Raw genomic sequence first — 16,209 nt, 5'->3', positions numbered from 1 at the left:
CCTTGCAGATTCTCTGCAGTTCCATCAGGTTGCATGGTGAACGTTGGTGGACAGCCATTTTCAGGTCTCCAGAGATCCTCAATTGGGTTTAGATCAGGATTCTGGCTGGGCCGGTCAAGAATGGTCACAGAATTGTTCTGAAGTCACTCATTTGTTATTTTAGCTGTGTGCTCAGGGTCATTGTCTTGTTGGAAGGTGAAATTTCAGCCAAGTCTGAGGTCCAGAGCACTCTGGAAGAGGTTTTCATCCATAATATCTGTTTACTTGGCCGCATTCATGTTTCCTACAATGGCAACCAGTCATCCTGTCCCTGAAGCTGAAAAACACCCCCATTACATGATGCTGCCACCACATTACACTGTTGGGATTGTATTGTGCAGGTGATGAGCAGTTCCTGGTTTTCTCCACACACACAACTTAGAATTACCACCAAAAAGGTATATCTTCATCTCATCAGACCAGAGAATCTTAAACAAAAATTATAAACAATCATATCCCTCACTTGTCCAATGTGAAGATACTCTGTACTGTCCCATGCTGTAATCCATCTTTGCAAAATCTGGTTTTCAAAATGACCGGTGCCATGACACAACCGTTCCCACTGAAAACCAGGACACAATGAGCTGCTGTGAGCGCAGCTTCATTGACAAGCAGTGATGTCATAGAGATTACCGCTGGCCACTGAAGCTGCTTTCCCACAGACAGTTTACTGTGAGCTGGGATGATGAACTGCGGTGACCTCAATGAGATCACCACTAGCGCCATAAGAATTTTCTCATAGTGCTAGCAGTGATTTTATTGAGGTCACTGCAGTCCATCGGGCCGCCCAGAGTGAACTTCCCATGGGAACCACAGCCTCAGTGACCGGCCCTAACTTTCTATGATGTCACCAAAGTTTATTGTGTCCTTGTTTTCAGAATGAACAGTCACATCATGGCACCAGTCAATTTGAAAATCAGACGTCACAGAGATGGATTATGAATGTCATCAGTGTGTCATTAAGGTGCACGTGTACGGCACACATTTTGTCTATGCTGGCAAAAAAATTACATGTTTGTGGTTTTCTCATACAGGCACACAGTTCATGTGAAAAAACAGACATGTGAGCACCGCCATAGAATAAAATAGATATGCATATATATCCGTATTTGAGATTTTTTAAAAACGGACCGCAAATAGAGATAATAAACGGCCGTGAGAAGGGGCCTAATTCAATGTTCTTTGCAGAATGATTTGTTTGATTAAAAAAACTAAAAAGTATAATTATTACACTTTTTAAAATTTTTGCAAAATATGAAATGTTTGTCAGGTTGCCATGTGTTAATAAATGGGCTCTTGGTTACAATTTGTTTCTATGGTGAGGTCACTTTGTCAATACTATGGCTGAGTTTGTTTTAGAGAGCCTGAGAGGGGTTGGATGCAATCTTAGTAGACATATTGTTGCAGAAATTAAAAACATTCGATCATCTCTGCTGCTGTGCAGTCGCACACTATGTGTACAGTTTGTTTAGTGGACCACTCCCTCCTGTTATAGATTCTCTCATCCCTTGGCATCACAGACTTGGCCCTATCCTGGATCTCATCATATCTAACAGACCGGACATTCAGTGTCTCCCACTCACACACCACCTCCTCACCTCGCCCCCTATCTGTCGGTGTTCCCCAAGGCTCAGTTCTAGGACCCCTACTCTTTTGCATCTACACCTTCGGCCTAGGACAGCTCATCGGTTTACAATATCGTCTCTTCGCTGATGACACGCAGATCTACCTATCTGGACCCAACCTCACTTACCAAAATCCCACAATGTTTATCTGCTATTTCATCCTTCTTTTCTTCTCGTTTTCTAAAACTGCAAAATAGAGAAATGTGTCCGGCGCGCAACACTTGTATAAATATTAAAACCAGGGTGCTACACAAAGCATGAAAACTGCAATGTGAAACAAGACAAGAAAAGCCACTACATAAATGTGTGCACACCTGAATATATAGCAAATAACAACTTTATTGTAAGGCAGAAACATACAAAATATAAAACCATTAAAAGCAAATCCCATGAGGATCACACAAAAAACACACCATTCCGCTAAATATGTAACCAAAAGCAGCCAAAAATAATGAAAAAATGTATATAAATATATACAATGCAGTACACGTAGATGTAAACAATATAAGTACTTATGGCTGGTATATTTAGAATGTACATATAGGTATAAACACCATAGAACCCAATATACAGTGGGCGTCCCCACTCATGGAGCAACCTAAACAGGGTCTCACCTATGACAGATGAGTGTTATAACAATGGAGCCTTGTGACTAAGATGACACTGAAAAAAATATATAAAGAAACACAAGGTCTGTGGATAATACCAATAGTAAGGCACCTGAGGGAAAAGAAATAGATATAAATCAGGGTCACAATTTGACCAAATACTGAAGATTTTGCCCGAGCAATGGTACAACAAGAAAGCACAACCAGCAAAAATAAGCCGGCTCACCAAGAGAGATGAAGAGCCAAAGTAATTACATGTCCGATGGCTGTCATGAGCAGGACCCTAATACTGGCGGATCAATGGGCAATGAAAGGAAGGTGTGGGAGAATCCACACCTTCCTTTCATTGCCCATTGATCCGCCAGTATTAGGGTCCTGCTCATGACAGCCATCGGACATGTAATTACTTTGGCTCTTCATCTCTCTTGGTGAGCCGGCTTATTTTTGCTGGTTGTGCTTTCTTGTTGTACCATTGCTCGGGCAAAATCTTCAGTATTTGGTCAAATTGTGACCCTGATTTATATCTATTTCTTTGCCCTCAGGTGCCTTACTATTGGTATTATCCACAGACCTTGTGTTTCTTTATATATTTTTTTCAGTGTCATCTTAGTCACAAGGCTCCATTGTTATAACACTCATCTGTCATAGGTGAGACCCTGTTTAGGTTGCTCCATGAGTGGGGACGCCCACTGTATATTGGGTTCTATTATGTTTATACCTATATGTACATTCTAAATATACCAGCCATAAGTACTTATATTGTTTACATCTACGTGTACTGCATTGTATATATTTATATACATTTTTTCATTATTTTTGGCTGCTTTTGGTTACATATTTAGCGGAATGGTGTGTTTTTTGTGTGATCCTCATGGGATTTGCTTTTAATGGTTTTATATTTTGTATGTTTCTGCCTTACAATAAAGTTGTTATTTGCTATATATTCAGGTGTGCACACATTTATGTAGTGGCTTTTCTTGTCTTGTTTTCTAAAACTGAACATGGATAAAACAGAATTCATCATTTTTCCCCACCTCACTCTACCCCTTCACCCGACCTATCCATCAATGTTAATGGCTGCTCACTTTCCCCGGTCCCGCACGCTCGGTGCCTCGGAGTGATCCTTGACTCTACCCTCTCTTTCAAGCCACATATCCAAGCCCTTGCCTCCTCTTGCCGATTCCATCTCAAAAACATTTCCCAGATCCGTGCATTCCTTGACCATGAAACCACAAAAACACTAGTACATGCCCTTATCATCTTCTGCCTCAACTACTGCAACCTCCTACTCTCTGGCCTCCCCTCTAGCACTCTGGCACCACTCCAATCCATCCTACACTCTGCTGCCCGACTAATCTACCTGTCTCCCCGTTATTCCCCAGCCTCTCCTCTCTGCCAGGCCCTTCACTGGCTTCCTATCGTCCAGAGACTCCAGTTCAAAACCCTTACTATGGCATACAAAGCCATCCACAACCAGTCTCCTCCATACATCTGTGACATGGTCTCCCGGTAACTACCTACACGCAAACTTCGATAATCTCATGATCTCCTTCTCTACTCCTCTCTCATCTCTTTCTCCCACAACCGCGTCCAAGACTTCTCCTGTGCTTCCCCTATACTCTGGAACTCTCTACCCAAACTGTTGTGAATTCGGTTTGTGGGCTCCCCCGGTGGTCTGTTATGGTAGTGCCTCTTATGTGCCTTCCTCCATCTCTGATTACCTGTCGCCACCCTCTAGGGGAGTTTCCTATTTAAGGCTGCTTGGCTGTTAGTCATATGCCGGCCAACAATGTGCTAGTAGCATTCTGTTGCATTCACCTGCCTCAAGTTCCAGTTCAGCTAAGTTGAATTTTGTTTCTTGTTTTTGCTATTTTTGTCCAGCTATCTGCAATGTGACTCTTCAGTGCTGGAAGCTCTTGTGGACAGAAAATTACTACTCCAGTGGCATGAGTTGTCACTGGAGTTTAAAGTAATTTCTGGATGGTGTTTTTGAATAGTGATTTTTAGGTCGACCGTGAAGTAACACTTTCCTGTCCTTCTGCTATCTAGTAAGCGGACCTCACTGTGCTAAATCTGCTGTTCATCCTACGTATGTCATTTCCTCTGAACTCACCGTCAATATCTGTGGGGGCCTACTATCATCTTTTGGGGTTCCTCACTGGAGGTAAGGCAGGCCTGTATATTCCTCTTATAGGGGTAGTTAGATCTCCGGCTGGCGCGTGGTGTCTAGGGCATCGTAGGTACATCCCCCGGCTACTGTAAGTGTTGGGTCAGGTTCAGGTCACGGTCGACCTTAGTTTCCATCACCCGAGAGCTAGTCCGTTTTGTATTTCTATTCCCCTGGTCATTGGGGTAACCATAATAGTTTGGCCGGCCTGTAAAAAATCTATGTGTTAAAATATGCACTAAAGCAGGAAGGAGGAGAAAAGGTTTTTTTTTTTTCTGTGTTTGAAAGTGCACCTTAGTTTGATCATTTGTATTCCTTGCTTAAACTGCAGTCTTCAGCCTTTTTTTTTTTCTCCTCTCCTCTTAACCTCTGAATGCTTGGGTTACACCCATTTGAATATGGATCCACAGAGTTTAGTTGCAGGTTTGAATAACCTTGCGACAAAAGTACAGAACCTACAAGATTTTGTTATACGTGCTCCAATGTCTGAACCTAAGATTCCTCTGCCTGAATACTTTACCGGAGACAGATCCCGGTTTTTGAGTTTCAGAGAAAATTGCAAATTGTTTTTGTCTCTGAGATCTCACTCTGCTGGTGATCATACTCAACAAGTTAAAATTGTTATCTCTCTATTGCGCGGCGACCCACAAAGTTGGGCATTTGCATTATCGCCAGGGGATCCTGCGTTGTTAAATGTAGATGCGTTTTTTCAGGCTTTGGGGTTGCTTTATGAAGAGCCTAATTTGGAGATTTTGGCTGAGAAAGCCTTGATAGCTCTTTCCCAAGGGCAAGATGAAGCTGAGATATACTGCCAGAAATTCCGTAAATGGTCGGTGCTTACTAGATGGAATGAGTGCGCTTTAGCAGCTAATTTCAGAGAAGGTCTCTCTGATGCCGTGAAGGATGTCATGGTGGGGTTCCCTGTGCCTGCAGGTCTGAATGATGCCATGAAATTGGCTATCCAGATTGATCGGCGTTTGCGGGAGCGCAAATCTGTGCACCATATGGCGGGGTCTTCTGAGGAAAAATCTGTGCACCATATGGCGGTATCTTCTGAGCAAAAACCTGTGCACCATATGGCGGTGTCTTCTGAGCAAAGACCTGTGCACCATTTGGCGGTGACCTCTGAAAAGGCATTAGAGCATATGCAATGCGATCGTGTTTTGTCTAGAGGCGAACGTCAAAATTACAGGCGCAAAAATGGATTGTGCTTCTACTGTGGAGATCCAGCTCATGTTATATCAGCATGCTCTAAACGTATAAATAAGGTTGATAAAAAGGTTGATAAATCTTTTTCTACAGGTACCTTGCAGTCAAAATTTCTTTTGTCCGTGACATTGATTTGTACCTTATCATCTGTTACTGTGAATGCTTATGTGGATTCTGGCGCCGCTCTGAGTCTCATGGATTGGTCCTTTGCCAAGCGTTGTGGGTTTGATTTGGAGCCATTGGAAGTTTCTATTCCCCTGAAGGGTATTGATTCTACACCTTTGGCTAGCAATAAACCACAATATTGGACACAAGTGACTATGCGTCTTACCCCAGACCATCAGGAGATTATTCGTTTCCTTGTATTATATAACCTACATGATGTCTTAGTGCTTGGATTACCATGGTTACAGATTCATAATCCCGTCTTGGACTGGAAATCTATGTCTGTGTTGAGCTGGGGATGTCGGGGTATTCATGGGGATGCACCTTTGGTTCCTATTTCTTCATCTACTCCCTCTGAGATCCCAGCATTTCTGTCAGATTTTTATGATGTCTTTCAAGAGCCTAAAGTTGATTCTCTCCCTCCTCACAGAGAGTGTGACTGCGCTATTGAATTGATCCCCGGTAGTAAGTTTCCTAAGGGTCGCTTGTTTAATTTGTCTGTGCCCGAACATACTGCTATGCGGGAGTATATCAGAGAATCCTTGGAAAAGGGTCATATTCGCCCCTCGTTGTCTCCACTAGGGGCAGGATTTTTCTTTGTAGGTAAAAAGGATGGTTCATTGAGACCTTGTATCGACTATCGACTTTTGAATAAGATTACAGTTAAATACCAGTACCCGTTACCTTTACTGACTGATCTGTTTGCTCGTATAAAGGGGGCTAAGTGGTTCACTAAGATCGATCTACGTGGTGCGTATAATTTGGTGCGGATTAAGCAGGGGGATGAGTGGAAGACCGCATTTAATACGCCTGAAGGCCATTTTGAGTATTTGGTAATGCCTTTCGGTCTCGCAAATGCCCCTTCCGTTTTTCAGTCCTTTATGCACGATATTTTCCGTGAATATCTGGATAAGTTTATGATTGTGTATTTGGATGATATTCTTGTTTTTTCGGAGGACTGGGAATCTCACGTTCAACAGGTCAGGAGAGTTTTTCAGGTTTTGCGAGCTAATTCTCTTTTTGTAAAGGGCTCAAAGTGTAGTTTTGGAGTTCAGAGAATTTCCTTTTTGGGATATATTTTTTCCCCTTCATCTATGGAGATGGACCCTGTCAAGGTCCAGGCCATTTGTGATTGGATGCAACCTACTTCTTTGAAGAGTCTGCAAAAGTTCTTGGGTTTTGCTAATTTCTATCGCCGATTTATAGCGGGTTTTTCTGCCATTGCTAAACCTTTGACTGATTTGACCAAAAAGGGTGCTGATGTTGCTAATTGGTCCTCTGCGGCTGTGGAGGCCTTTCAAGAGCTTAAGCGCCGCTTTTCTTCCGCTCCTGTGTTGCGCCAACCTGATGTGTTACTTCCGTTCCAGGTTGAGGTGGATGCTTCGGAGATCGGAGCAGGTGCAGTTTTGTCGCAGAAAGATCCTGACTGCTCAGTAATGAGACCATGTGCGTTTTTCTCCCGAAAGTTTTTGCCCGCTGAGCGAAATTATGATGTGGGAAATCGGGAACTTCTGGCCATGAAGTGGGCGTTTGAGGAGTGGCGTCATTGGCTTGAGGGTGCTAGACACCAGGTGGTGGTCCTCACTGACCACAAGAATCTAATTTATCTTGAGTCGGCCAGGCGTCTGAATCCTAGACAGGCGCGCTGGTCGTTGTTTTTCTCCCGATTTAACTTTGTGGTGTCATATCTGCCTGGGTCCAAGAATGTGAAGGCGGATGCCCTCTCTAGGAGTTTTGAGCCTGACTCGCCTGGTGATTCCGAACCTACCGGCATCCTGAAGGATGGGGTGATATTGTCAGCTGTCTCCCCAGACCTGCGGCGTTCTTTGCAGGAGTTTCAGGTGGATAGGCCTGATCGCTGTCCGCCTGGTAGACTGTTTGTCCCTGATGATTGGACCAGTAGAGTTATCTCGGAGGTTCATTCTTCCGCGTTGACAGGTCATCCTGGAATTTTTGGCACCAGGGATTTGGTGTCTAGGTCCTTCTGGTGGCCTTCTTTGTCTCGAGATGTGCGCATGTTTGTGCAGTCTTGTGATGTTTGTGCTCGGGCCAAGCCCTGCTGTTCTAGGGCCAGTGGGTTGTTGTTGCCCTTGCCTATTCCTAAGAGGCCTTGGACGCACATCTCTATGGACTTTATTTCTGACCTTCCGGTTTCTCGTAGGATGTCTGTCATCTGGGTGATTTGTGACCGTTTTTCCAAGATGGTTCATTTGGTACCTTTACCCAAATTGCCCTCCTCCTCTGAGTTGGTTCCTCTATTTTTTCAGAATGTGGTGCGTTTGCATGGTATTCCTGAGAATATAGTGTCTGACAGGGGTACTCAGTTTGTGTCTAGATTTTGGCGGACGTTCTGTGCCAGGATGGCTATCGATTTGTCTTTTTCGTCTGCATTCCATCCTCAGACTAATGGCCAGACTGAGCGTACTAATCAGACCTTGGAGACTTACTTGAGGTGTTTTGTGTCCGCTGATCAGGATGATTGGCTTGACTTTTTGCCATTGGCAGAGTTTGCCCTTAACAATCGGGCCAGTTCTGCCACTTTGGTTTCTCCATTTTTTTGTAATTCAGGGTTTCACCCTCGGTTTTCGTCCGGTCAATTGGAGTCTTCGGATTGTCCTGGAGTGGATGCTGTGGTTGATAGGATGCATCGGATTTGGGGACAGGTTGTGGACAATCTGAAGTTGTCCCAGGAGAAGACTCAACAGTTCACTAATCGTCATCGGCGTATTGGTCCTCGTCTTTGTGTTGGGGACCTGGTGTGGCTGTCTTCTCGATTTGTTCCTATGAAGGTCTCGTCTCCTAAGTTTAAGCCTCGGTTTATCGGCCCTTATAGGATTCTGGAGGTTCTTAATCCTGTGTCCTTTCGTTTGGACCTCCCAGCATCTTTTAATATCCATAATGTTTTCCATCGGTCATTATTGCGGAGGTATGAGGTACCGGTTGTTCCTTCTGCTGATCCACCTGCTCCTGTGTTGGTTGAGGGTGAATTGGAGTATGTGGTGGAAAAGATCTTGGACTCCCGTGTTTCCAGACGGAAACTTCAGTATCTGGTTAAGTGGAAAGGTTATGGCCAGGAGGATAATTCTTGGGTGACAGCATCCGATGTTCATGCTCCTGATTTGGTTCGTGCATTTCATAGTGCTCATCCAGATCGCCCTGGTGGTTCTGGTGAGGGTTCGGTGCCCCCTCCTTAAGGGGGGGGTACTGTTGTGAATTCGGTTTGTGGGCTCCCCCGGTGGTCTGTTATGGTAGTGCCTCTTATGTGCCTTCCTCCATCTCTGATTACCTGTCGCCACCCTCTAGGGGAGTTTCCTATTTAAGGCTGCTTGGCTGTTAGTCATATGCCGGCCAACAATGTGCTAGTAGCATTCTGTTGCATTCACCTGCCTCAAGTTCCAGTTCAGCTAAGTTGAATTTTGTTTCTTGTTTTTGCTATTTTTGTCCAGCTATCTGCAATGTGACTCTTCAGTGCTGGAAGCTCTTGTGGACAGAAAATTACTACTCCAGTGGCATGAGTTGTCACTGGAGTTTAAAGTAATTTCTGGATGGTGTTTTTGAATAGTGATTTTTAGGTCGACCGTGAAGTAACACTTTCCTGTCCTTCTGCTATCTAGTAAGCGGACCTCACTGTGCTAAATCTGCTGTTCATCCTACGTATGTCATTTCCTCTGAACTCACCGTCAATATCTGTGGGGGCCTACTATCATCTTTTGGGGTTCCTCACTGGAGGTAAGGCAGGCCTGTATATTCCTCTTATAGGGGTAGTTAGATCTCCGGCTGGCGCGTGGTGTCTAGGGCATCGTAGGTACATCCCCCGGCTACTGTAAGTGTTGGGTCAGGTTCAGGTCACGGTCGACCTTAGTTTCCATCACCCGAGAGCTAGTCCGTTTTGTATTTCTATTCCCCTGGTCATTGGGGTAACCATAACACCAAACACATCAGGCTCTCTCCTACCACAGAAACCTTCAAAAGGAACCTGAAGACTCACCTCTTCTGACAAGCCTACAACCTGCAGTGATACTCAACCTACTGAACCACCGCACAACCAGCTCTACCCTCTCCTAGTGTATCCTCATCCATCCCCTGCAGACTGTGAGCCCTCACGTACAGGGTCCTCTCTCCTCCTTTACTTGTGTGTGCCTTGTTTAACTCATGTTTATTGTACTTGTCTATATTTGCCCCTTTCACATGTAAAGCTCCATGGAATAAATGGAGCTAAAAAATGTATAATAACACTAATAGTAATAATAATAGTGTTTTATGGCTTTCTATCTGTTTTACTGAGCTGTGAACTGTGATGTTCTTTTACTATCCAGATTCACTCTAAAATGGCTGCTGCGCTCTCTGTCTCTGCTTTCATACAGGCTATAATAGTCCCTGATGATTGGCTGTGCTATATATGCTATACCATGGGATTTGTTATCTGGAAGGAATTGAGGGAAGCGTCAACCTTCCCGGGCTGGTGCAATCAGCAAAGGGGATGCAAATTCATGCAAATTGGATGACGAATAATTTGATTTCTAAGGGTCCAAATTCGATTCCCTGATCTCTACATTTATGCTTTTGTAAATTATATCAAATAAATAAATTAAAAAAAAGAGAAGTCCGGAATTGGAAAATTCTTTTTGGCAGCACTAAACATTAATTAACTGATTAATTACGGTAATACACAATAAATAATACAAATTGCAATAAAGATAATTGTAAAAAGTAGGTAGTACTTCTACATGTAATTGTAGCTGAATATATTTTTGAAGATGGTTCAACATACTGTGAAGTATACGATGATACAACATAGCAAACAACATGAGGCATTTTTGCAGAAATTAGCTAATTAAATCAGAAGGCGAAATAGAATTCCAAGGTGGCCATAAACGTTCTAAACCGACCGAGTGATACATTGTGCAATAAAGCCTGGGCCGACTACTGAAAATAGCTCATTATTAAAGCAATGAGTTATCAGTATGCCTGGAACGTCTTATCATTTGTGATATCACCAATCAAATTACTGTACAATGAAATAAAAAGAATGAAAAGCAAAAGAACCGCAATCTGTAATTAGGTCTTTTATTTGTTTTTATCTAGAAAATTCCCAGAGAAATATATTTTTTTTCTTGCCCGCAAGCCTACTGCGCTATACTAATTCTATTGCTTGCATCCTAATAAAACAGAAATGAAAATCCAGGAAAAAAAATTGCTTACGTATTCTGTTCTAGAGGTGATATTTAACGCCATCACAGAATATGTGATTTAGGCAGATTTTGATGATTTAAATAGATTATTGTAATAAATGTGTAATAATTACACAACCTGAACTGCTGCAACGTTCAGAATCAGAGCAACCTCCAGTCTCAGCTGCTTAAATAGTTTTAGGTTATGTGCACACATTGACAATTTGCAGAAGTGTCTGCACCAAAAACCAGAGTCTTGTTAGGAAAAACTATCAGTAAATTACATGCATTTTTTATGTGTTTTTGCTTGTGTTTTTTTCCCCCATTCATTTGAGTGGGTAAAAAGCTCTGCAAAAACGCTAAAAGTATTGACATGATGAAGGTTTTGATGGTTCAAATCCGCAAGGAAAAAATAAACATCACATGCCTGTGATTGACACAAAAGGCAGCATGTGAACAAACCCTTGGGCTGAAATCCCATGTTAAAGCAAGTCTACAAAGTTTGTACAAGTTCCATGACTTAGTGATCTGGCGATCTGATCATTTCAAGTGCTTAAAAGGGTTGTCCACTAGCAGGACACCCTTTCTCAATATGAATGCTTGGTGCTGCTAAAATAAAAACACTTATGCTCACCTCCTGTGCCGGAGATGGTCCAGTGGTGTCGGTAATAGGGTTGTAATGACACATGAGTCCTGCCCCAATCAATACCAACATCATTATCTTTGGACGACTTGAACTTCAAGAGGAAGCCAGGGTTGTGGCTGCTCTCTTTCTTCCTCTTCACATTTGATTTATCCGAAGGCTGGGAAAATGATGCCTTCGATGAATGGTCGCAGGGCTCACATGTCATAACACCCTCAGGATAGCTTCGGGAACGTGAGTGTCGACACCTCTGGAATGGCACAAGACGTGGGTATAGGCATTTTTATTTTATGGACTCCAACATTCAGATCGAGAAGGGGTTGTCCTAATAGTGAAAAACCCTTTTAACACCCTTAGTCATAATTAAGGGTGAAATTTTAATATTCACAACTGGAATTTATTTTATTCAAGAAAGAATCTAGATTCTCCACTTTATAAATCCATTTGACTACAAGATATTTAATGACGACGAACTCGATATTTTTCCATTTTTTTTCTCAAACTCAAAAAGAGGACTGATTTTAATCTGTGGGCTAGACACAATCATTATCTGTTTTTGTCCCGTGTCCGAGTTTCTTTCTTAGGGCTCCTTCTCACTTGCGTGAAATACGTCCGAGTCTCGCAGGTTAAAACCCTGCTCTGGCGCCGGCACTCCAGAGCGGAGCATGTGGGCCACACAGCAATACATGGAGCTGCACGCTCTGCTCCGGAGTGCCGGCACCAGAGAAGGGTTTTAACCTGCGAGACTCGGACGTATTTCATGCAAGTGAGAAGGAGCCCTTATGAGAATAAACTGATGAAGGTTTCCTAAAACTTCCCAGTCATTGTAATATGGACAGCACATGGAGGGGTCAGGGGAGGTAGCTGTTGGCCAAACAATCGATCGTCCAACACCTATCTAATGTGTATGGGTGCCCTTAAGTCCCCAATGCACATTAGACTAATGTCAGCTGAACACATGATATCGATGGGTTAGGCTGATGGTCTAATGTGTATGAGAGGGCCAGTCAACTGATGGTCAGGAAAGATGTCGATCGCATATATCCAATTTCGCACTGACGTTCACATTATTCTATCTGAAATAAACCGACGTGTCAACAGACGGCCTTCTAATAGAGAACACAGCAGCGCTCGGCTGAGCATTCCTGTATATAGTCAAGTTGGCTGAGATGGGGGTCAGCCAAACGATCGGCCAAAGAGTTGTTTAATTGATCTAACGTGTATGTCCAGCTTTAGGGCAGATGCAGACAATGGTAGATTCTCTCATCAGAGAGAATCAACTTGATTATGAAAATAACACTCCGATCAGAGTATGGTGAGAGTGTGGGCACCTTTCTCCATCTTCTCTATTCTGTCAGTCCATGGAAATCGAGTGCAGACTGATGTTTTCCACAGACTAATTGACTTGCATGGCCGCGATCAATGTGAATATTGGATCAAACTTGGACTTGCAGCAATCAGAAATGTGCCCAGCCCTATAGACTAACATTGGTCCGACTGCGATATGATGTTTTGTCGGATTGAACTCAGACCAAATCTATGGTCGTCTGCACCTGACCTTAAGGTAGGAAACACTTGTAAGCTGAGAATTGTTAAAAAATAGTGTGGGAACAGGTTATATCATCAAACGCCTGTATTCTTGAAATATTCCGTTCCACCCAGAGTTATACTAAAGTGCCATGCATGCTATGACATGGATCCATCATTCTCTGTAGACAAAATTTTAGAATTCATTCACTCACTGAAGCCCAAAATACATATAGACCTCGGACTAAACCTTTTGATAAATCTCACAATTATCTGAGCCGCCTAGACAGGAACCAAAAAGCAATTTAGACCCTCATACACAGATGTGACCACAAAATTAAAACAAAAATCATCACAAAATTAATAAAGATTGTGAACTAGATCTTTCTAATTATTTAGCATTCCTAACACAAGTTCCTTTTTACTTTTTTACTTTTTGCCACCACTACACGTAAGGTTTTATTTAGGGCTGTGCAGCAAAATAGTGGTGAAAAAATAGTTGCAAGTTTTATTGCATCTCCCATTTCCATAAGAATTTGATACTGTTGGATGGGATTTGCTGAAATTCTATGCAGTGCTTAGGAGAAGTGGGTGGGGAGTCCAGAAACCAAACAAATTTAGGCCAAAAATACACAAATCCACTCTTTAGCTTTTCTAGCACATAGGACTTCCTCCAAAATTAGGTGTTACATACTCCAATGCAATTTAGATAAGGACTGTCACATAAAATCCAAATATTAATAGATTAATTTATAGTGTTCTATGTCTGGCAAGAATTAAGACCTCGTGTGGAGTGGCACCTAGATGTGAATAGACAGAGCACAGTATCTATACTGGTCAAATTTAATAAATAATGGCTTGCTCTCATCCCCCTTCATCCATGGGCTTCGCAAAAGCCACATCGGTAGAATTGTCTCTATCGGCTTAGGCTTTTAGTGTAGTGCCCATGTTCAGGGTATCTTCACAACATATTCAGATGTGTCTTTCTTTGCCATTCTTCTTGACTTAACATATCCCAATGTTGAAGGCAAACTGCCGAAACGTGCGTCGGGTCTTATGATGTGTCCTGTATCCTATACTAAATGTGTTGCTTCATGTGTAATACATTTGTATACTGCTGCTGAAGTGGAATGGGTCCTTTTGTTTTGCATTAGGTGTGGGTTTATCAGAGTGGCAAGTAATATTTGGCCATGTAGGGTTCTTGTCTAACATTTAACTATAGGTACCTACTCCTTTATTTGTATGCATATCCCCACCATAGGTATTTGTTTAACTGCCCTATTTTCACTTACAACTTAACAATGACTCTGTAAGCTTCGTGTGTGGAGGTTTTTAATATTTTTGCACCACCTTGTAGTTTCCAACTTTTTAATATGCTTAGTCTATATATGTTAAATACATTTTCAGTATTTAATAAAAATGTATGTTTGTAATTGTCGATTCTAGTGTACAATGTTTTCCATTATATGATGATATCCCAAATGTAAGTGGCATGATATTACCAATTAAAAAAAGAAAAGAAAAAAAGAAGATACTCTGTTGGGAGATGTTTATGGCTATATGTGTCCATATGTGGCCGCCCAGTGGTTGTGATGGGAGTTGCAGCTTGTCAAATCTGCAGAAAGTTGTAATATTTAGGAGATTATAAAAGTGAAAATAACTCAATATTTTACCAGTTAGAACTTTTGGTATCAAGGATCTTTTACGTAATTGTTATGTGACCTTGATAACTCCACATCATAGTGCTGTGATCTCTCTGCTCCTCTAATTTCCCCCTTCCGCACTATTTCTCTGCATCCATCTTAGCCAGTGGCATTTCATCCTTCCCTGGAACAAGATCAGAATTGTGTCTTGATAGATAATTTACACCTTTTCTGTACAGTTATTTATCACTGAATCCGAGTCGACGTCATTGTGCCTGGAACATTCTTTTCTATAACTTCTCAAATGCCAGTTTTATATGATCCATAATCTGCAGCGATAGATAAGTAGGCCAGAATTAATTTAAATGAGGTTCAGTCTCAGTTCAGTAATTTATCTTCTGCTCGCTCTGGCAGCAAATATATCAATCTCTACTTTGTAGAAATGCTGCCTGGAGATACACAGTGACAAGTGACTCGCTGTAAACTTTATGGGAGATTATCGCTGTTATCCTTTTAGCTGCTGAGCAGAGAAGATTTATTCGGTAACAATGCATATTTTGCAAGAAGAATGGTAATAGGAAAACAGGTGAAACTAATATATGACATAATGCAAGGTAATGTAATAAAACCTCTCCTGTAATAAAGCATAATTTAATGTAATAATATGATATGTGTGGCCAAATAACCTCCTGTGAGGAGCCACAAAAAGGTCTTGCTCTGTCTTAAAGAGATTCAATCATAAATGCATATGTAAGCCCCGCCCCAACCCCTCCCCTGCTTAACCTGACCATACGCCTAAGGGCTCACACTCATCAGCGTAAATAAAAATGATCCACTGTTGTTCCTGAAAAGTTGGACAAGTGTCATGAGAGTACAATGCGATTTTTAGCAAGTGGCATTTATCTGTCATCCGTCTGACATGCGTGTGCAATCCGTATTCAATGCGTTTTTAACATCAGCTTTTACAAAAAGTAATTCTCTATGTCATTTCAAGCTAGTTTACTAAGTAATAAACAATCTTATATACAGACATACTGTAGACAGGTGATAGATAGATAGATAGATAGATAGATAGATAGATAGATAGGTATCATTGACATTGATAAATATAATCAGTAAAGTGTGTGTGTAGCTTACTGTACATGTATTTAGCTAATAAGTAAATAATTAAAGAAAAAAGTGGCATAAGGTTCCCCATATTTTTTTTACCCCCATATTTTTTTAATCAGCTGAGGGAAAGCAGACAGATGGGAGCTGATGTTTATAGCATGGGAAAGGGTAGTAAGCATGGATCTTTCCAGGCTATTAATATCACCTCACAGCTGTCTACTTAGCCTTTACTGATTATTAATAAGGGGTGACCCTCCAAGAAAGTAGTGTGGGATCTCCCCTATTATTAATAACTAGCCAAG

Source organism: Ranitomeya variabilis, chromosome 3 (genome assembly GCF_051348905.1).
Source record: "Ranitomeya variabilis isolate aRanVar5 chromosome 3, aRanVar5.hap1, whole genome shotgun sequence".
NCBI lineage: Eukaryota > Metazoa > Chordata > Amphibia > Anura > Dendrobatidae > Ranitomeya > Ranitomeya variabilis.
Note: the sequence above shows the minus strand (reverse complement) of the source record.